Source organism: Callithrix jacchus, chromosome 14 (genome assembly GCF_049354715.1).
Source record: "Callithrix jacchus isolate 240 chromosome 14, calJac240_pri, whole genome shotgun sequence".
Classification (NCBI taxonomy): Eukaryota; Metazoa; Chordata; class Mammalia; order Primates; family Cebidae; genus Callithrix; species Callithrix jacchus.
This window is the reverse complement of record NC_133515.1, coordinates 90,134,460-90,155,508: the sequence shown is the minus strand read 5'-3', so window position 1 is coordinate 90,155,508 and position 21,049 is coordinate 90,134,460. Positions and strand designations below refer to the sequence as shown.

The 21,049-nt window shown below is 45.1% G+C and overlaps 1 protein-coding gene and 1 pseudogene across 3 annotated transcripts in view; one reads left to right on the top strand and one right to left on the bottom strand.

Annotated features, from left to right (window-relative positions):
• The window catches only part of EFR3B (EFR3 homolog B), a 113,289-nt gene that overhangs the window by 14,926 nt on the left and 77,314 nt on the right, over window positions 1–21,049 (top strand). The gene's annotated exons all lie outside the window — the stretch shown is intronic.
• On the bottom strand, window positions 1,632–19,890 carry LOC103788108 (succinate--CoA ligase [ADP-forming] subunit beta, mitochondrial pseudogene; annotated as a pseudogene).

The following is a 21,049-nucleotide window of genomic DNA, read 5'->3' as shown; positions in this document are numbered from 1 at the left end:
AAACAATAACCAAATGTTGGTGAGGATATGGAGAAATTGGAACCATCACTGTGTACTGCTAGTGGTAACAAATGGTGCAGTCACTGTGGGAAAACAGTATGGTGACTCCTCAAAGAATGAAAAATAGAATTACCATATGATCCAGTAATCCCACTAATAGACATATACTCCAAAAAAATGAAAGCAGGGACTTGAGGAGACGTCTATGCACCATGTTCACAGCACCATTACTCACAATGGCCTAACCACAGAAGCGACCAAGTATCCATTGACAGATGAATGGATAAACAAAATGCAATATCTACATACAATGGAATATTATTCAGGTTTTGTTGTTGTTGTTTGTTTGTTTGAGATAGAGTCTTGCTCTGTCTCCCAGGCTGCAGTGCAGTGGCGCAATCTCAGCTCACTGCAGCCTCCACCTCCTGGGGTCAAGCGATTCTCCTGCCTCAGCCTCCTGAATAGGTATGCTAATTTTGTATTTTTAGTAGAGATGGGGTTTCACCATGTTAGTCACGTTGGTCTCGAACTTCTGACCTCAGGCATGCTAATTTTGTATTTTTAGTAAGATAGGGTTTCACCATGTTGGTCAGGCTGGTCTCGAACTCCTGACCTCAGGTGATCCACCTGCCTGGGCCTCCCAAAGTGCTGGGATTACAGGTGGGACACACCGTGTCCAGCCTAGAGATTGATTTTTGATCACGCTGCCTCTCTCATGAGCAACGTAGATTGGCCTACTCAGAAGTGAACAGCAACAAGCTTTGTTTACTTGATATTTTTTTAAAAAACGAATGCCACACCAGGGAGCCAGTTTGTAATAATCACATATGTACTAGCCCTGAAAGAAATGCACTGGAACACGAACAGTGGTTATTTCTAGGTGAAATGATCGTGAATGATTTCAATTTTCTTTTCATTTTTTTTCTTTGTTCTTTGTTTTTTTTTTTTTTAACTGCTCCTTGAGGAGCAGGGCCACCCCATAGGCAGTGTATGAAATTGTTTCAATTTTCTTTTAAAACATATTTTGTATATTCTACACTTTGTGTAGTATTTTTAATTTTTAATTTTTTTCCCTATAACTTACTGATCAGCAGTGAGCATGTATTTTTAATGGTAGAATGTAAATATAGTTAAAAATGTTCTTCATCACCAGAGGCCTTGTGGATAGCTATCTAGACTCTAATAATTATATTTCAGAAATGGTTATGTAAGAATGCATGCAGAAACAAATCTATGACAATAGAAATCAGATAGTTGGGCCAGTGGGTTGACTGGAAAGGGGGACTTTGTGAGAGGATTAGAAATGTCCTATCTCTTGTCTGGGGGGTGGTTCCACAAGTGTAAAAGCAGTTGTCCAGACTCAAGGTACTGAACTGTTAAATGTGTGCATCTTGCTGCATGTTAATTATATTGCAGTAAAACAGTAGGAAACCCAGGAAGAGAAGAAAGCATCTGTGCAAACAATCCCAGGGCTGTTTTGCAGTGCTGGCAGCGGGTATACCAGGAGACTGACAGTCAAGGACCTGTGCCAGCCCGCACCAGGGCTCTTACCAGCAGCCTAAGGCCGTCCCCAGCACCAGTGAAAGAGCTTATTGAGAACTGCTGGTTGGGGCCGCAGGCTGTAAGACAGCTTATGTGCTGAGTAGCCTGCAGAGGAAGCTGACCCAGGAGGTCCGGCCTGTTGGCAGCTGGGAGGCCGATGGTGCTGGCTGGGCAGTGGGTGGAGGCCCGTGCAGCAGGGCCATCTGGGTGTAAGGCCGGCCTTTGGAGTACTGCCATTGGCATTGCTGACTCTCAGGGGACCTTCAATGACAAAACAAAGCCCAACTCTCCTAGACCTCTGGCACTGTCTCAGCACAATCATAGACATGGCTGACCAGGGCCGGGGATGAAGGATTCATTTTCTTTTTTCTTTTGAGACAAGTCTCACTCTGTCGCCCAGGCTGGAATGCAGTGGTGCAATCTCAGCTCACTGCAACCTCTGCCTCCCAGGTTCAAGTGATTCTCCTGCCTCAGCCTCCTGAGTAGCTGGGATTATAGGTGCCTGCCACCGCGCCTGGCTAATTTTTTTTGTTTGTTTGTATTTTTAGTAGAGACATGTTTCACCATGTTGGCCAGCCTGGTTTTAAACTCCTGACCTCAAGTGATCCACCCACCTTGGCCTCCCAAAATGCTAGGATTACAGGCATGAACCACCGTGGCCAGCTGAAGGACTGATTTTTTCCATTTCCTCCTTGGGGCTTTTGTGACCTCAGAGCCCACAGTAATGTCATTCTCCTAAGAACGCAGAGCCTTTAATGGCCTTATTATTCACTTGTTCCTTAATAATGTGCTGGCTTGTGACATCTCTGTACAAGGGCCTATACTCCCTGGCTAGGAATGATATATTTTTTTCATCATAATAATGACACATTGAAATGAATTAATCTCAATGTGTCCTCTGCAGGTCAGAGGTTAAGTTTGAAGACCCAGCAGTCAGACAGCCCTGGGTTTGAATCCAGCTACCCCGTTTAGCAATTATGTGACTTTGAAAATGTTACTTAACTGCCCTAAGCCTCATTTTCCTCATCTGTAAAATGGAGATGATAGACCCCACTTCAGTGCTGTTGGGAGGAGTATGTCAAGATGCATTCAAACCTCCTAACAGTTCCTGAGCTATTGTGAGAGCTCCATAGCTATTAGCTGATGCTGATGTTAATTACAGAGCTTGTAATACATATTTTCCCATCAGCGGATCCTTTTGATGACAGTGCGGCAGTAACAGGGTCACCCTCTCCAGGGTCCTGAGGGTCTGCATTGGAGGAAGGGTTCTGCACTCCTTATTTAGAGCTTTTCGGGAGCTGTCTCTTTCCAGCTGCGTTCTCATCCGTCTGTTCCTTGCTTCTTGCTGTGGGCAGATTCTGTTTGAGGGACTTCCTTCCTGGTGCAGGGGCTCCCAGAAGGCCCATGCGCAGTAGATCCGCTTCATTAAAAATGGGTCTTGGCTCTGCTTGGCCTGCTGCTTGCTTGGCATTTTTAGTAGGGCTCAACCTAGTACTTGTTTTGCATTTTTGCAGAATTCTGGTTCTTGCTTCTGATTCTGTTTTGCATTTCAAAAGTGTTGCTTCTGAAATTTCTCTTTGGCACCGTGACCACCCTGGCCCTGGCTGTACGTTTCGGATGCTCTGGGCATGGTGCCTGTCTTGTGTTCTGGCACCGTGTTCATGCTGCAACAGTCTCTCTGATGATATATTTGAGCGTTTGAATGATTGATCTTGGATCCTTAGCTTTTCAGAATCTGTCTCTTAAATCTGTGAGTTCATCTGTATATTTAAAGCGCTTACACTTGATCTCAATCAGTTTGGCTCCATAACAATAAAGCTTCCTCTGTTTCTATATTTGATACTGTGTGTTCATTTAGAAAGCTGAAGGTGAGTAACCCTGCTTTTTATAGGCTGCCTGCTGACCACAATAGGAAACTGGGCATATTTTGGAAAAGGGGAAAGCATAAATGTGTTGTAAAGCCCAAATCCTGATTTCTAACAGGATTAGTTTTCATGTGATAGATTCTACTCACTATGATGCAAGCTCTTTGAGATTAAGACTTATTTATTGGAATGCTTCTTACCCTCACAGTCCACATGTTTTTTGTTTGTTTGTTTGTTTGTTTTTGTTTTGAGATGGAGTTTAGCTCTTATTGCCCAGGCTGGAGTACAGTGGGGCAATCTTGGTTCACTGCAACCTCCGCCTCCTAGGTTCAAGCGATTCTTCTGCTCCAGCCTCCCGAGTAGCTGGGATTACAGGCTACTGTAAATTAGCCACCATGTTTGGCTAACTTTTTGTACTTTTAGTTGAGATAGGGTTTCACCATGTTGGCCAGGCTGGTCTCGAACTCCTGACCTCAGGTGATCTGCCCACCTCACCCTCCCAAAGTGCTGGGATTATAGGTGTGAGCCATTGCTCCCGGCTCACATGTATTTAAAAAAAATCAAATGCCTTGATGTGCCAAGTGGTAGGTATTCAGATGAATGATTCCCATGAGGAGCTCATATCACCTTAAGAAAGCTGTATACAGAAGCATTAACTTATTTCCCTTTGGTCCCATTTATTGAGATTTCTGGAGCTTAGAAAGTTCACAATGCACTTCCTTCCAAAAATATAACCGATAGATTCTTTATGCTGATACATAACATTTGTAAAGTGAATACCAATCAAGTTATAAAATACCAACAATAAATTAATAGTAATTTTATCATCAAAGTTACAAAACACATTTTGGATTCTAAGGACACAACTGAAGCCCGGTGTCAGGACCACCTTAGCTATTCACCCCTAGCCTGGGGTGACTGGTTCCCAAGGACCTGCACTTCTGATTTGGGAAGCAGCCTGCATCCCTCAGTTGTTCCCACGTGATTGTGGGGGTGCACACTGAGGCAGCACATCTGTCCTGATCTATTCAGAGATAAAGCAGCACCACCTTCTGTTGTTACTGTTGTTAAATAAATGATTCCTATCATATTTATTTATTTATTTTGAGATTAAATCTTGCTCTGTCATCCCAGCTGGAATTCAGTGGCACCATCATACCTCACTGCAGCCTCAACCTCCCTGGCTCAAGCCTCCCAAGCAGCTGGGACTACACAGGTGCGCATCAGTATGCCCAGCTATTTTTTTTTTTTTTTGGTAGAGATGAGGTCTCACTGTGTTACCCAGACTGATCTCAAACTCCTGTGCTCAAGCAAGCCTCCTCCCACCTTTGCCTCCAAAAGTGCTGGGTGTTAGCTACCATGTTCAGTTGATTATACTGTTTTATAATGCTCTTGAGCCAGCAGTCATTGAAGCTGAGATTGCACCTTTCCCCCTTTCATAGTCATTATTCACTTCACTCTGTTTGAAATTCCAGTGTCACCTCCCCACTGACAACCTCTCGGGAAGGTCACCAGTGCAGGCCTGAGGGCTGGGCCCTATGCTTTCACCTGCTTCTCGGTTCTCACTGCTTCTTCCTCTCTCGGACATTTTTACTTCTTGAAATTAACCTCACCTAAGGACTCACAATATGCTTTCCCCTTTCCCAAAATATGCCCAGTTTCTTATTGTAGTCTCTGGGCCCCTGGGATCCCTGTCTTCTTCTGTGATGGTAGCCTCTGCTCTGGGCTGTTCCCGGCCCACCCATGTCACACACTCACCCGATGTAAGCAGGCAGATGCTGGGAGGCTCCTCCTCAGCCCTCTGCTGTCCCCTGCCTCTCAATGGCTCCTCTGGAAACCCCTCCCGCATGAAGGGAGGGAGAGCAGCAGATGTAGCCTGTGTTCTACCCACCTCATCTCTGATCCTCTACTGAGCCTAGATGTCACCACTTGGCTATGGGGCAGGTGGATGCCAGTCAGAAGCCTCTGCTTTCTTTCCAACTTCCTTTTATAACTCCTTAGTACCTCACTGCAGGCTGGAGACCAGATATCCCCCCACCTCCCCATGTCACACACTAGCCCAGTGTGATGCCCTCAAGTTTATCACACTTCCAACTGGTCACTTAGAGTTCAAGGCCTTGTCTTGCTCTTCTTTCAAGAAGGCACATTCTTAGTGGCTTCCTGGGAGGGGCAGGGCTTGCTCCATCCATTTATCCAGTGAAAGTAGATTCCATACACATTCCAAGAGCACAATAGAACGTGATAGTGGCTATTATTTAGTCATAATGACAGTTCTCCCCTCTTGGCCTGGCACTTGAGGGTCGTTCACCATTGGGCCCCTCTAATGACTCCAGCTTCCAGTGATACTCTAGACAGACTGGCCAGCTGATGTCTCCAGAACATTCCTTTGTGCTTGGCTCCCCCACACATTTGCTGATGCTGTTTCCCCTGCCTGGAATGCCTTCCTTTCTTGTCTTTGCCCACATGTTACTGATACTCCATCTCCATGGGGAGGCATCTAAACCAAAACAACATCTCCACCCTCTGAAGTCCCAGCGCACTGGCTCTCTGACCTCAGTGACACTTGTGCTTCCTTTCATTATGGCTGCATGCTGTCACTCTAAGGGGACAAGGACTTAATGCATTCTATTTTTCACCTTCTACTGTGTCTAATGCACTTAATGCATTTTGTGTTGCATGTCATGTGTCCATGAATAAACAAAATGACTTCTAGATCTTCAGTTAGCTCATTTCGTTCAAAATTCCAGCAAGAACGGAGGCAAACAAGTATAGAAAACAGGTTGTGGGTGTATATGTGTGTGAGTGCATGCTTTAATGCCAAGATTTCAGATGTTTAAACAGACAAATTTTGCTCATCAGATTTTGTAAGGAGTTTTATCCTGAAGAGAAAATGGGAGAAATAGTAAAAATTACATTTATTTTAAATTAAATGAGTAATACTTCTGCCATGATGTCAGTGCTCTGTTTCTGCATTGTCCAGTGTGGTAACCATTAGCCACATGTGGCTAGGAACACATAAAATGTGGCTAGTTTGCTGGAGGAACTGAATTTTTTTTTTTTAAGATGGAGTCTTTCTCTCTTGCCCAGGCTGGAGTGCACTGGCATGATCTTGGCTCACTGCAACCTCCAACTCCCTGGTTCAAGTGATTCTCATGCCTTAGCCTCCTGAGTAGCTGGCATTACAGGCAGCCACCACCATGCCTAGCTAACTATTTTTGTATTTTTGGTAGAGATGGGGTTTTACCATGTTGGCCAGGATGGTCTCAATCTTCTGACCTTGTGAACTGCCCACCTTGGCCTCCCAAAGTGCTGGGATGTGAGCCACTGCACCTGGCCTATCCAGTCCTCTATTGATGGACATTGTAGGTTGTTTCCAAACAAAGACACCAGATCCATCACTTACCTGCTTCCCTGTGCATACGAGCAGATGCAGATACCCAGACATGGGCTATCTGAGCCAAGGGGAAGGGACGGGTCCATATTTCTTCTGTGCTGCTCTCACCCTTGGTTCTCCTGGACTGTGTGTGCATGGTCAGGGCTGATGTGGGTATGAGCTGTGAGTCTGAGCTGCTGCTGGGGAGCCATTATTTATTTAGCTTTTTTAAGGAAGCTGACAGCCGTGTCCTACTCTGATCTCTGTTTCCACTCCCTATGCTGAGAAGCTGAAACTTAGATTTGATCAAACAGGCTGTGATGAGCCCTAAAAATACTGAGACATTAATAACAATTTGAAGCTGACAGACACAGACAGCAGGCATCTGCAAGCTGAGTCAAACACAGGCTTGAAGAAGATCAGGAAGGCTCCACGCCTCGTTTTCTAAGTTAGATTTCTCAAGCCTCATTTATTACCCTCAACCTGGGGCATAGTGTAAGATAATTGGGATTAAGGGCCTATGTGTTTGCTAGCATTTGAATGTTAGGTGTTGAGTAATGAATAAAATGAAGATTCACCATATCATCTGTACTGGAGTCACTTTGTTTCTTTTTCTTTTTTTTTTTGAGACAGTCTCACTCTGTTACCCAGACTGGAGTACAGTGGTGAGATCTCGGCTCACTGCAACCTCTGCCTCCCGAATTCAAGTGATTCTCCTGTGTCAGCGTCGACACCACACTCAGCTAATTTTTGTATTTTTAGTAGAGACAGGGTTTCACCATGTTGGCCAGGCTGGTCTTAAACTCCTGACCTCAGGTGATCTGCCCTCCTCAGCCTCCCAAAGTGCTGGGATTACAGGCATGAGCCACTGGAGTCACTTTCTGAGTAAGCAAAGGAGGCCAGGCCTTGGGCATAGCAGGAAAGCCAGGGTCAGTTAAAACAAGATGAGAAGCCATCACTTGTCTCTAGTGGTCACTGTGTGTCTTGCCTGATGCGTCCCCCCCCCCACCCCGCTCCCCGCTTTCTAATTTCAAACCATGCTAAAATAAAGATTATTAAGGATTCCACACTAATAAAGGCCAGGCAGGCCCCAAAGTGAGGCTTAGTCTGCTAGGGTTCTTGGCTTTGCCTAGGAAATAATTCAAGGGCAAGCTAGTGATAGAGTAGAAGAAAGCAGCTTTGTTGAAGCAGTAGCATTATAGCTCCAGTGGTGTTCCAGCTCCGTGACTTCTCCTGAAGGGCAGGGCTACCGCAGGAGACAGGCTAGGGCACAGGCAATGTGCCGAGAGTAGCAGCTCAGGGCAGTTTTGCAGTCATAGTTATGCCTACTTTTAATTATATGCAGATTAAGGTGCAGTTTATGCAAAAATCTCTAGGGGTAGTAGAGAAGGGAAGAGAAGGGGTAGTAACTTTTGATTCATCAGGTCATTGCCATGGAAAGGGGCAGTGACACCTGACTGTTGCTATGGCAATAAACTGACATGGCACACTGGTGGGTGTGGTTTATGAAAAGCTGCTTCTGCCCTGTTTTAGCTAGTCCTCAGTTTGGTCCAGTGTTCAAGCCCAACCTCCAGAGTCTAGTCCCATTTCCTACCTCATTATGCAATGTTTTCCCTGTGATTATTCGGGGCTTCTGATGGTTTTATTAATTAATTAATTTATTTTGAGACAGAGTCTTGGTGAAATCTTGGCTCACTGCAACCTCCACCTCCCAGATTCAAGCAATTCTCCTGCCTCAGCCTCCTGAGTAGCTGGGATTATAGATAGGCACCACCATGCCCAGTTTATATTTGTATTTTTAGTAGAGATGGGGTTTCACCATGTTGGCCAGGCTGGTCTCGAACTCCTGACCTCAAGTGATCCACCCACTTCGGCCTCCCAAAGTGCTGGGATTACAGGTGTGACCCACTGCATCTGGCTAGCTTCTGATGATTTTAAAATTCAACTCTGGAGGAGCTAGTGATGGCTGATAAGGAAATGAAGGAGGAAAGCAGTGAGCAGCAGCTGACATCCTTTCCATTTGAAACGTCCCTCTAGCAGCCAGGAGTGGAAGATATTTGGCAGGAATGGGCCACTGTCAATGAGGAGCTGCGGAGGGGAGAAAGGCGGGGTGGAAGTGGGAAAAGTGAGGGTGCAGCCGCTCAGAGGGACAGACTCTGCTAATCTGCTAATCTGAGAAACTGTGAAGGCACACACACAACATTGGGAGAGTGACAATATCCATTTGGATTAATGCAGAGATCCACACGGTGTTAATGGAAATGAAAACAAAGGAGAAAATTTACTGTCATTTAATATTCCACAGACCAAGCTCTTTTCTTTTCTTCTTCTTCTTTTTTTTTTTTTTTCTGAGACAGAGTCTCCCTCTGCGCCCAGGCTGGAGTACAGTGGCGCGATGTCGGCTCACTGCAACCTCCACTTCCTGGGTTAAAGCCATTCTCCTGCCTCAGCCTCCTGAGTAGCTGGGATTACAGGTGTGTGCCACCATGCCTGGCTATTTTTTGTATTTTTAGTAGAGATGGGGTTTCACCATGTTGGCCAGGCTGTTCTAGAACTCCTGACCTTGCCTTCTGCCTGCCTTCACTTCCCAAAGTGCTAGGATTACAGGTGTGAGCCACCGTGCCCAGCCAGCCAAGCTCGCTTCTTTTCTGCACATCCCCTGTCCTAATGTAATCATATCTTTCATAGTTTTGGCCCTACTGTGGATACAGTTGAGTATACCCCTTTCTCATTAAATGCTCTAGCTTAGGAATTTTTCCATGTGGTTGCCTAAATTATGTCTGTTTGTCGTGAAAATTATTTTGTTGTCTTCCAAATTATGTTATGGAGGTTTGCACTTACTTAATCGATCCTTTCAGCCCGCTGGCTAAGCTCCATTCAGAGTTCCTTTGTTTACAAACATCCTGGTGATACGTGTCCTGTAGCTGTGATTAGCAGGCAGAAGAGAAATAGATGGTGGTTCTGGAAGGCTCCTGCCTGTTGCTTTCCCCCTGAGTTTTCATCAGCTTTTCAGTGTATCTGTTTTACCGGGCAGTCTTCAGACTCTGCCCCCAGTTCCTCTTGTTTTTTGTGGCTGGTCTCAAACCTCGCACGTCACCATGGCAGTGTGATTTTATTGGTGCCAGCCTTCCTTAGTGGTGGGATGAGTTTCTAATCCAGTTTGCATTGCCAGTGTGGCTACTGCAGCTCCAGCGGGGGTGGGGTCCCCACTTTCGTCACTAGTTCCAGACTCTCAGCTTCTCCCTCTGGGTGCTGGCAGTGGTGGATGTGGGTGGCTGTTACTCAGTGCTTGGGCCATCTGGCCCTTTCTTTCTGTTCTCTTTTCCCACCACCCTGGCTCCGGCGCTTATTTTCTTTACTTATCTTTATTTTTTTTTTGAGACAAAGTTTTGCTCTGACATCCAGGCTGGAGTGTAGTGGTGTGATCTCAGCTCACTGCAACCTCCACCTACTGGGTTCAAGTGATCCCCCCACCTCAGCCTCCTGAATAGCTGGAATTACAGACGCGTGCACCATGCTGGGCTAATTTTTTGCATTTTTTGTAGAGACAGGGTTTCACTATGTTGCCTGGGCTGGTCTTGAACTCCTGGGCCCAAGTGATCCTCCCACCTCAGCCTCCCAAAGTGCTATGATTACAGACATGAGTCACCGCACCCGACACCCTTATTTTCTTATGCCTTGACTTCTGCTTCTTCTCTAGATGATCTCTCTTCTTCCGAGCTCTCTAAACTCAAATTCAACCATAGCCAGACCCGTGGCTACCCTTCCTAATACATCATTCTCGTCTTCCTGTACCTCCTCTTCAGAAAGCCTGCCAACAGCTCCCCTCAGCTGCAGAATGCCACTGAGTTCCTCACCTGAGCAATCAGAGCTTCTTGGAGCTTTGGGACCCAGGCGACTGCTGCTTGGAATCTCCTCCCCAGCCACTCTCAGTCATTTCTTGTTCCTGAAGGGACTATTGAAATTCTTGAGTCTTAAAAATACTTTTGACTCCATTTCTGGAAATCCAGCCTAAGGAAATAATCCAGAAAGTGGAAAAAGCTGTGATGTCTACACACTCTTTCCAGCATTGTTTTAAATAGCATGAAAGTGTAAACAAGGTACATATCGAACAATATGGAAAGGATTTGGCATATTATTGTGGCTCTTCCCACTTGAATTTACAGCATAAATTCAAGATGATAATTATGATGACAATTCAACACCAGGATCAACACTTATGAAATAAAATGAAGAGGACCAGGGAGCTGCCAGTTATGGAGCCTAGTGTGTGTGCCACCTCACACTCAGTGTTTTGCTCACCTCCCACACACAAGGCAACCCTCTGAGGGTGTGGCACACCTGCCTAAGGTCACATAACTCATGGTCCCAGTTTTGCTGAATTACAAGGCATGCTTGCTCTATGCTGTAAAATACAAAACTGTGTATTTTTAATTTTTTTTTTTGAGACAGAGTCTTGCTCTGTCACCCAGGCTGGAGGGCAGTGGCATCATCTCAGCTCACTGCAACCTCCATCTCCCAGGTTCAAGCGATTCCCCTGCCTCAGCCTCCTGAGTAGCTGGGACTACAGGCACGCAACATCACGTCAGGCTAATTTTTTTGAATTTTAGTAGAGATAGTGTTTCACTATGACCGGGATGGTCTCAATCTTCTGACCTCGTGATTTGCCCACCTCGGCCTCCCAAAGTGCTGGGATCACAGGCATGAGCCACCGCACCTGGCCCAAAACTGTGTATATTATTGAAGCTATTTATATTAAATAGTTTCTATATATATATATCTATATATATCTATACATATATATATATATCTATATCTATATATACATATATATATACATATATATGTATAGATATATATATGTATATATATATATATATTTGAGACAGAGTCTTGCTCTCTTACCCAGGCTGGAGTGCAGTGGTGCGATCTCGGCTCACTGCAACCTCCACTTCCCAGGCTTAAGTGATCCTCCTACCTCAGCCTCCCAAGTAGCTGGGACTACAGGTGCGCACCACCATGCCTGGCTAATTTTTGTATTTTTTGTAGAGATGGAGTTTCGCCATGTTTCCCTGGCTGGTCTCGAACTCCTGAGCTCAAGTGATCCAGCTGCCTCCGCCTCCCAAAGTGTTGGAATTATTGGTGTGAGCCATCGCACCCAGCCCACTATGTAATGATTCTGTGGAATGCCTGCTGTGCACTAAGAGCTGGGTGGTAGGTGCTTGCAAGGAGCTCCCAGGCAAGCTTAGGCTCTGAAGCCACATCCACATGTGCCCCTTAGCTCAACAGTTTCTCTTGCCAGGACCCACCTTTTTCTCTTGTTCTCCTGTTAGGCACTGCCTTAAGTCTTCCACCCCTGTAAAGGAACCAACCAGCCTGAGGAGCACAAACCCTCCTTTGAGCCTCTGCAACACATAAAACTTTCCATGAGAAACATCAGTATACCCAAGCCACTTATACTTTATCAATTGTGCCTTTCTTTCCAACTAGACTGTAAGAGCCCCCAAACCAGGCCTGATGTCTTGGCGATGTCTGATATCCCACAGTGAGGGAACCCATAATGGATACTCAATGTATGAGTCAGCAAATCTTATTCTCCCTCCTCTTGTGACCAACCTGGTGTGGGGCTGGTTGGTCACTCTAGCGGGTGGCAGGAGAGGCTCTGACATGATGCTGGCATGTTCTTGTGCCTCCATGGCCCATCAGGTTCCTGAGCCAGAGTCTTCTGCCAGTTACCACCTCTACTCAAAGGAAGCTTCTTTGGACAGGCACAGTGGCTCACGCCTATAATCCCAGCACTTTGGAAGGCTGAGGCGAGTGGATCACTTGAGGTCAGGAGTTCGAGACCAGCCTGGCCAACATGGGAAACCCCATCTCTACTAAAAATACAAAAATTAGCCCTGCATGGTGGCACATGCCTGTAATCCCAGCTACTCAGGAGGCTGAGGCAGGAGAATTGCTTGAACCCAGGAGGTGGAGGTTGCAGTGAGCCAAGATTGCACCATTGCACTCCAACCCGAAGAACAGAGCAAGACTCCATCTCAAAAAAGAAGGAAGCATCTTTGCCTTCACCAGCCACTAACTTTTTTTTTTTTTTTTTTTTTGAGACAAAGTCTTGCTGTGTTGCCCAGGCCAGAGTACTATGGTGCGATCCAAGCTCACTGCAACCTCCACTTACCAGGTTCAAGTGATTCTTCTGCCTCAGCCTTCTGAGTAGCTGGGACTACAAATGCGTGCACCACACCAGGCTTATTTTTGTATTTTTAGTAGAGATGGGATTTAACCATGTTGGCCAGGTTTGTCTCTAACTCCTGACCTCAAGTGATCCACCTGTCTCCACCTCCTAAAGTGCTTGGATTACAGGCATGAGCCACCACACCTGACCTATCTGCCAACTTTTAAAGAAGTTTTTATTTTGAAATATGGATTCATGGGCAGTTGCAAAGAAATGCACAGATAGGTCCTGCTAGGCTTATAGGCATGTCACCATGCCCCACCTATCTGCCAACTTTTTAAAAACTTTTTATTTTAAAATATAGATTCATGGGTAGTTGCAAAGAAATGCACAGAGAGGTCCTGTGTACCCTTCACCCAGCCTCCCCCAGTATGAACCTCCTGCATAACTATAGTCCATTATCAACACCAGGAACTTGATGGTGGTACAGTCCATAGAGTCAGTTCAGATTTCACCAGTTACGCATAACTTTTCAAGAATAATCCATCCTGGAAATTGTCCCTTTCTACTTGAGCACATTTTCTTCTTAGCACCATCTGGCTTATTTACTCTCAGTTCAAATCCCCTGCAGCTCTGAAGTCAGAGGGCCTCCCTGGCTCTGTTCCTGACTCTATTCCTCACTTCCTGTGTGATAGTGGGCAAAGTAACTAACCTCTGTGAGCCCTGGTTTTCTCTTCTGAAGACAGACAATACCAACCTCATGGGATTTTTTTTTTTTAACATAAAGTGCTCGAGTTAGGCAGTTAAAATAATAGGCACTCAGGAAATGCCTATTTTCTTTTCACCCTTTCTGACATGGAAAACCCTCTTTCTCACAAAACAATGGAATCCTTCTCTTTTAAATAATGCTCAAAATTAGTCTCCTCTGACACCTTCCCATCCTATCTCTAGTTTCCTCAGCAACCCTGCACTGTGTGTGTCTAACAGTTAATTTGTATGATCCTGATTATATGTTCCATGTTTCTGATGAATGTATTTTCAATTCTATTTTTTACCTACCAACAATACAAGGTATTTGCAGGCAGAGACCTCAGTTACTTAATTTTACAAGTCAACATATTAGATAAGAGCCTAAGTTTGGTGCCATCTATAAAACAAGGAAAACTATCAACCTCATAGGCTTTTTGTAAAGATTAAATGAAAGAATGCAGGCTGGGCACAGTGGCTCATGCCTGTAATCCCAGCACTTTGGGAGGCCGAGGTGGGCAGATCACGAGGTCAAGAGATCAAGACCATCCTGGCCAACATGGTGAAACCCCATCTACTAAAAATACAAAAACTAGCTGGACATAGTGGCGCGCACCCATTGTCCCAGCTACTCAGGAGGCTGAGGCAGGAGAATCGCTTGAACCCAGGAGACAGAGGTAGCTGTGAGCTGAGATCATGCCACTGGACTCTAGCTTGGTGACAGAGCAAGACTCTGTCTCAAAAAAAAAAAAAAAAAAAAGAAAAAAGAAAAGAAAAAAAGAATGCATAATGCCATGCCTGGAACAGGCAAGCTCAAAACACATTAGCTGTTGTTGATGATCATGATGACACCCTTTCACTTGTGTTTCCTCATGGAGCTTTGTCCTTGGGTCTCACTCTGTCACTCAGGCTGGAGTGGAGTGGAGTGCATCACAGCTGACTGCAGCCTTGATCTCCAAGTCTCAAACGGTCCTCCCACCTCAGCCTCCCAAGTAGCTGAGACTACAGGCATGCGCCACCATGCTTGGCCGATTTTATTTTCATTTTTATGGTTGAGGTCTCCCTGTATTCCCCCGGCTGGTCTCAAACTCCTGGTCTCAAGTGTTCCTCCCACCTCAACCTCCCAGAGTGTTGGGATTACAGATGTGAGCCACCATGCCTGGCCTTGGATTTAAATGTCTTAATAATGATTGGCATTTCACATCCAAGCATGAAATAAAGATAAAGGACATTAAGGGCTATTCTTCCTCCAACATTACATTTTATTATACCCTGCCTTTTTTCTCCAAAGTCGGGAAAAATATTTTAATAATTATTATCATAGTAATACTGATGATGATGATGAAAGCTAACAATTTATGAGTACTTATTGTGTGCCAGGAATAGTTCTAAGAACTTCACTGTGTTAGCTCAGTGAGTCTTTACCACAATCCTATTAAGTAGATTCCCTTCCTCCCATTTTGCCCATAAGTAGACCAAGGCACACAAAATTGTACAGCTTGCTGAAGCTGGAACGGGGTTTGAAACCAGGCTATTTCCCCAAAATGGCTGGGATAAAATTTTCTTGCTGTTAGTGGTCCCAAGAGACAGAGAATGGAAAAACATTCTGTTTATTTTCATCTCTTCTTTGCTTGAAGAGCATATTGAAGCCCAAGGAAGCCTGTAGTTAGGGAAGAATTGAAGCTCTGACATTAAATCGATTGGACATGTTTCTCTCTTTTTAAATCCCCATCCTCAATTAAGGTGGCAATCAGATCAACCAAGATTGCCCGGAAAGGGGCGAGCATCTTGGAAGCTCCAGAGCTCCGAAAGGTCAGGCCACTGACAGCTACTGGTTTGTCTGTTACTTCAGGCAAGTCTCAGCCACATTGTCTCCCCAGGGAGAATTCAGCTGCTGTTTAATGCTACTCCAAGTAAGATCTGTTTGGAAACTCAGACTCTGCCTCCTTCCCCAAATTCATTTTCATCAGCATTTCCTCTTGACCTCTTCAATCCTGAATCTTTCCCAGACGAGATACAGGTCCTGGCCCCTGCAGATGTGCCCCTCTGCTGCATACCAGCCCTGCAGCCACATGTGAGGTTTGATTTCCTTATCACCAATAAAACAAAACCAGGCTCTGCCTGTCTGTCTGATTCTGGGCTTTAATTACCAAAGGCAGATTGCTGCATCACTCGGAATAATGAAAATTGGAAACAACAGAGAATGATTAAATAAATCAGGATCCAGTCAAAAGATGAAATAATAAAAGTAGCTATTAAAATGAAGTTTTGAAAGATTTTCTTTTTTTCGAGATAGAGTCTTGCTCTGTCACCCAGGTTGGAGGGCAGAGGCCCTAGCTCATCTCACTGCAACCTCCAACTCCCGTGTTGAAGTGATTCTCTTGCCTCAGCCTCCTGAGTAGCTGGGATTACAGGCACTTGCCACCACACCCAGCTATTTTTTTGTATTTTTAGTAGAGGCGGGGTTTCACCATCTGGACCAGGCTGGTTTTGAACTCCTGGCCTCGGATTATCTGCCCGTCTCAGCCTCCCAAAGTGCTGGGATTACAGGTGTGAGCCACCACGCCAGGGCAAAAATTTTTCAGTAAAAGTAAGTGCTCACAGTATAAGAAGAAATTCGCATTTAACACTATCCTGTAGGATCCCAATTTTATGCATATATATTTTAAAATATACATAAACATGGAAACAAAAAGTAGAACAAATACATCGAAATTCTAATAGTTATCTCAGAATTATGTGATTCTAAGTAATGTTCATTTCTTTTTTCCCCTGTTTTATAAATTTATACCCATAAGCATCTATTCCTTTTAAACTCAGAAGCAAGGAAAAGGGGAAAAGAAAAGAGAGAATATTTTTTTTTTCGTAAGATTGTCACCACTGGAGGGTTGTTGATTTTTTTGTTTCATGGATTCACCATTACTTACCAGCTCTCTCCACCCCTAGTGAGGCAGCTCACATCTCACCTCTTCCAGGAAGCCTTCCTGGGTTCATTAAACTCAGATTTCTTCAGTTTTATGGACTCCTTAGTTTCATTGTGACATATCATCGACCTTAGATGTGTGCGGCTCTTGTGTCCCAACTAGAGAGTAAGTTCCTCAATGGCAGAACCTGTCTATTTTAAACTTCCATCTCTTCCCCATGCCACCCAGCAAGTGCCCTGCGAACTGCTGGAGTCTATTGATGTCAGTGAACACCAGTGCCTCGTGGGAGACACTTGAATCAGACACACCTCTCTGAACTTTGCTCCATTTCCTCCAATTCATTTGAAGGGGGTGTCCGTGCCATTGGCCGTGGGTCAGATTTTATTGTAAATTGTTTAAAAAGAATTCCATTTGCTTTGGTAGGAATGATCAAGTCCAGCCCTTGTCTTTACAAGCAGATTATAAAGCTGAGAAAATAAATATGAACTCTTTTGAGCAAAAAGGCATTTTTTTTGGTGAATGGGGATAAGGGAGTTGATGTTTATAAGAAGGAGAGGAAAGGCTGGGAGGGGAGGTGACTTCCCCGGGTCTCACACTGATCAAAGGCAGGTGAAGTCACACATCACGCCAGCTTTCCTCCAGCCCTGCTGGGCTCAGGATCCTGTATTGAGGTCAAAAGAAAATGAGACCTAGGAATTAACTTCTTGGGAGAAGAAAAGATGAGTCACTGAAATAACTTCGCCTGAACAAGCAGTGGGAGAAGATTACATAAGGTGATACAGTGTGAAGGATGCAGAAAAGTCGAGCTATCAGAGAGCACGCTCTGCCTGGGGTTGGAGAGTGTTGTTATGGAAGGCTTCCCGGGAGCTCAGCAGGTGTCAGGATCCACCAGGTGTCAAGTCTGTCGTGCTGACTCTCCTGCCCCTTCAACATCTCCAGCTTGTGGCCAGTCCCTATCACCCAAACATCCTGTCATAGCTATGGGTCTGCATGGCCCCCCGAGTCTGCTCCTCTTCCGACCTCCCAGCCTGTCTCACTGTGGCCCCTGGCTGCTGGAAACAGAACGTTCCAGGAGGCAGAGCATGTGTGAGAGGACCACCTACAGTGGAGGAAGGACTTGAAGATGAAGTAACTGCCCCCACCTCTACTGAGGTATCCCTTGTGAAATCCTAAGTGGAAGGGTTGACATTTTATGCAGCTCAGGCCGTGCTACCTGCTTGACCATGAAGCAAACTAAATTAAATATTTGCCTTACAGCTACATGTAGAATGAATTGAAGTGAAGAGACACTGACCAGGTGGCTGGGACTGGGTGACAGGTGTTAAGGAGGCTTCCAGCAAGGTGGCTGTCGCAAAGGAGAGCACAAGATGAACTTGGGAAATTGCTAGAGATGTATTTTTGGGAAAGTGATGGGAGGATTAGGCGAGTTTCATGGCAGAGAAGCACACAGGGCACTTAACCTCTCTGATCCTGCCTCTTAATCTGTAAAATGAGAATAACAGTATCTACTTTATGGAGTTGTTACAAGTCTTTTATGACACATTTGTAAAGTGCTTGTCCTAGTGCTTAGTACAGAGCTGGGGGTAACCCTGGGAGTTTTTAAAAAATTATTTATTTTATGTGTAGGACTCTTATCAATGAAGAACTTTGTATCCAACAATAATAAACAGGCATATTGCAAGTTACATTTTGTAGGAGAAGCAAGTAAGACTGGCTGTGACAAAAGAAATTAGATACCTGTATTGTAGGATCTTTATACAAACAGTCCATTCTATAAATAGTAGAGCTAAATGCAAACCGAATGCTTTTAAAAGTTTGTATGCCTACATGGCGGTTACAGTCTCCACACACTAAAAAGAAAAAGAACAATAACACAGAGCACAGTATTCTTAGTGAGTATAACATAGAACACAGTATTCTTAGTGAGTATAGCACATTTAACACCTTCAGCATCCTCTGGGTTTTCCGATCATATTGACAACTGAAATTTCTTTTTTTTTTTGAGAAGGAGTTTCGCCCTTGTTATCCAGGCTGGAGTGCAATGGCGCTATCTCGGCTCACCGCAACCTCCGCCTCCTGGGTTCAGGCAATTCTCTTGCCTCAGCCTCCTGAGTAACTGGGATTACAGGCACGCGCCACCGTGCCCAGCTAATTTTTTGTATTTTTAGTAGAGATAGGGTTTCACCATGTTGACCAGGATGGTCTCGATATCTTGACCTCGTGATCCACCTGCCTCTGCCTCCCAAAGTGCTGGGATTACAGGCGTGAGCCACCATGCCCGGCGGCAACTGAAATTTCACATCCACATGTACTTGCTTGGTTAAGGTCACTATTTCAGAGAGCTTTCTGACCATTCTAGCAGCTTCCTCCAAGTCATCACAAGCAAGAATTTTAAGCCCACTGCCCACTCTCAGTGCCTCATCATCAACTCGTATACCTTGTACCCTGTACCACAACAGGATTTTGATTTCCACATCTTTTACTGCCACAACTATAACCTGTGCAGTAACATCGCAGTGCATGATTTCTCCAAAAATGTTGACCAGAGTAGTCAGTACCTTTTTTTCTGAAGCGATAAGCTTAAATGCTTCTGTTACTTGATGGACTGTAGCACCACCGCCAACATAAGGAAGTTGGCTGGAGTTCCTCCATGAAGTTTTATTTATATCCATTGTGGCCATGGCCAAACTAGCACCATGTACTAGACAGTCTGTAGTTCCATCGAGGCCAGTGTAATTGAGATCTGCCTTAGCAGCATCTTTGTCACTTTCATCTTCCTGGATTCAGTCCTATAGATTAAGGATTTTCTTTTTGCGATAGGCTGAATTAGAGTCAAAATTGATCTTTGCATCCAGCATAGCACAGCTCCATCTGAATCTTCCACCACTGGATTTATTTCTTACTAGGGTTGCATCATATTTCAGAAAAAGGCTGTAAAGCTTGACCATGTTTTCTGCTGCAGAATTCACAATATCAGGTGAAAATCCCATCTTCTGTTCAAACCAGAGAGCTTGTTCCTTTTTGATGCCTTCTACAATATCAACAGTTCTTTAATTGCATCAGGAGTCTCCGCAGCAACATCTGCAATGTTGACACCACCATGTGAACTCCCTGTTAATACAGGACCTTGAAATGACCTTCCCATTGTTAATTGCAAAGTAGTGTTCTCTCCTGGGGTATTTTCACTCCAGTGCTTGATAGCATATTCTGCCCTTTTCTCCCATTTGCTTGGTAAACAACTTTTTCCCAATCATTTGTGAGGAAACAGCTTTTGTTTCTTCTGGAGAGAAAGTTGAGGCAACTTTCCTTTTTTTTCTTTGAGATGGAGTCTCACTCTTGTTGCCTCAGGCTAGAGTGCAATGGCCCGATCTCAGCTTACCACAACCTCTGCCTGCCAGATTCTAGCGATTCTCCTGGCTCAGTCTCCTGAGTAGCTGGGATTACAGGCGGGTACCACCACACCTGGCCAATTTTTGTATTTTTAGTAGAGACGAGGTTTATCCACGTTGGTCAGGTTGGTCTTGAACTCTTGATCTCAGGTGATCCGCCCACCTCGGCCTCGCAAAGTGCTGGGATTACAAACATGAGCCACTGCACCCAGCCAAGGCCACTTTAAAATGTTTCTTTTCCTCTACCATCAGCTAAACCTGCGCCTTTATCTCAACATCTTTTGAACCTGCTTCTTACTACTTGTGAGTCCCAGAGAACTTGCCAGCAGTACTCATAGTCACAGTTTATCCTGCACATATTATGTCTTTCTGCTGTACCTACTTTTTTGGCAATTGCATAAGCTTCATCTGGTGACTTTGCCACATATCCTTTGGGAACAGAGACTCCAGCTTGTTGCAGTAATTCCATGCTCATGTATTCATGTAGTGAGAGATTTTACTGTTGCTGCTGTACTCGGAGCCCACGGTTATTCAACAATCCAGAACTTCCTAGAGCCTGAGCAGTGGCCTGCAGGACTGTCCAAGGCAGGTGGCTCCAAAGGGTGGCGGCTGTAGAACAGGGAGGCTGCCATTTCTGAGTTGGACCTGTCACCTCGGTGCTGTCTGCAGCCGTACAGGCCCCTGGAATATTTTTAGATATTAAAATCAGCATGAGGGAGACTGGAACGGCAATGAAGGAAAAGAAATAATTCAAAGGAACTAATGTATCTCAGTGGGCCTTACAGGTAATGCTGGGTTACTAGTGGCGAGATTGGGTTAAGGGGCCTCGATTTTGAAAAGCATGATATAGTTAGTGTTTGAGACTTTGTTTCAGTCCACCAATCGCCCTGAGTAGGGGGCAGCTCAGTCAAGCAAACAAGATCCAGCAAGCAGGTCAAAGGAGAAACAGGGCTGTACCGCCTTGGGGTCACGGGGACCCAGATGTTGCTGGCGGCCGAGGTCAGGGGTCCTGCGTCCTCTGTTGCAAGGCTGCC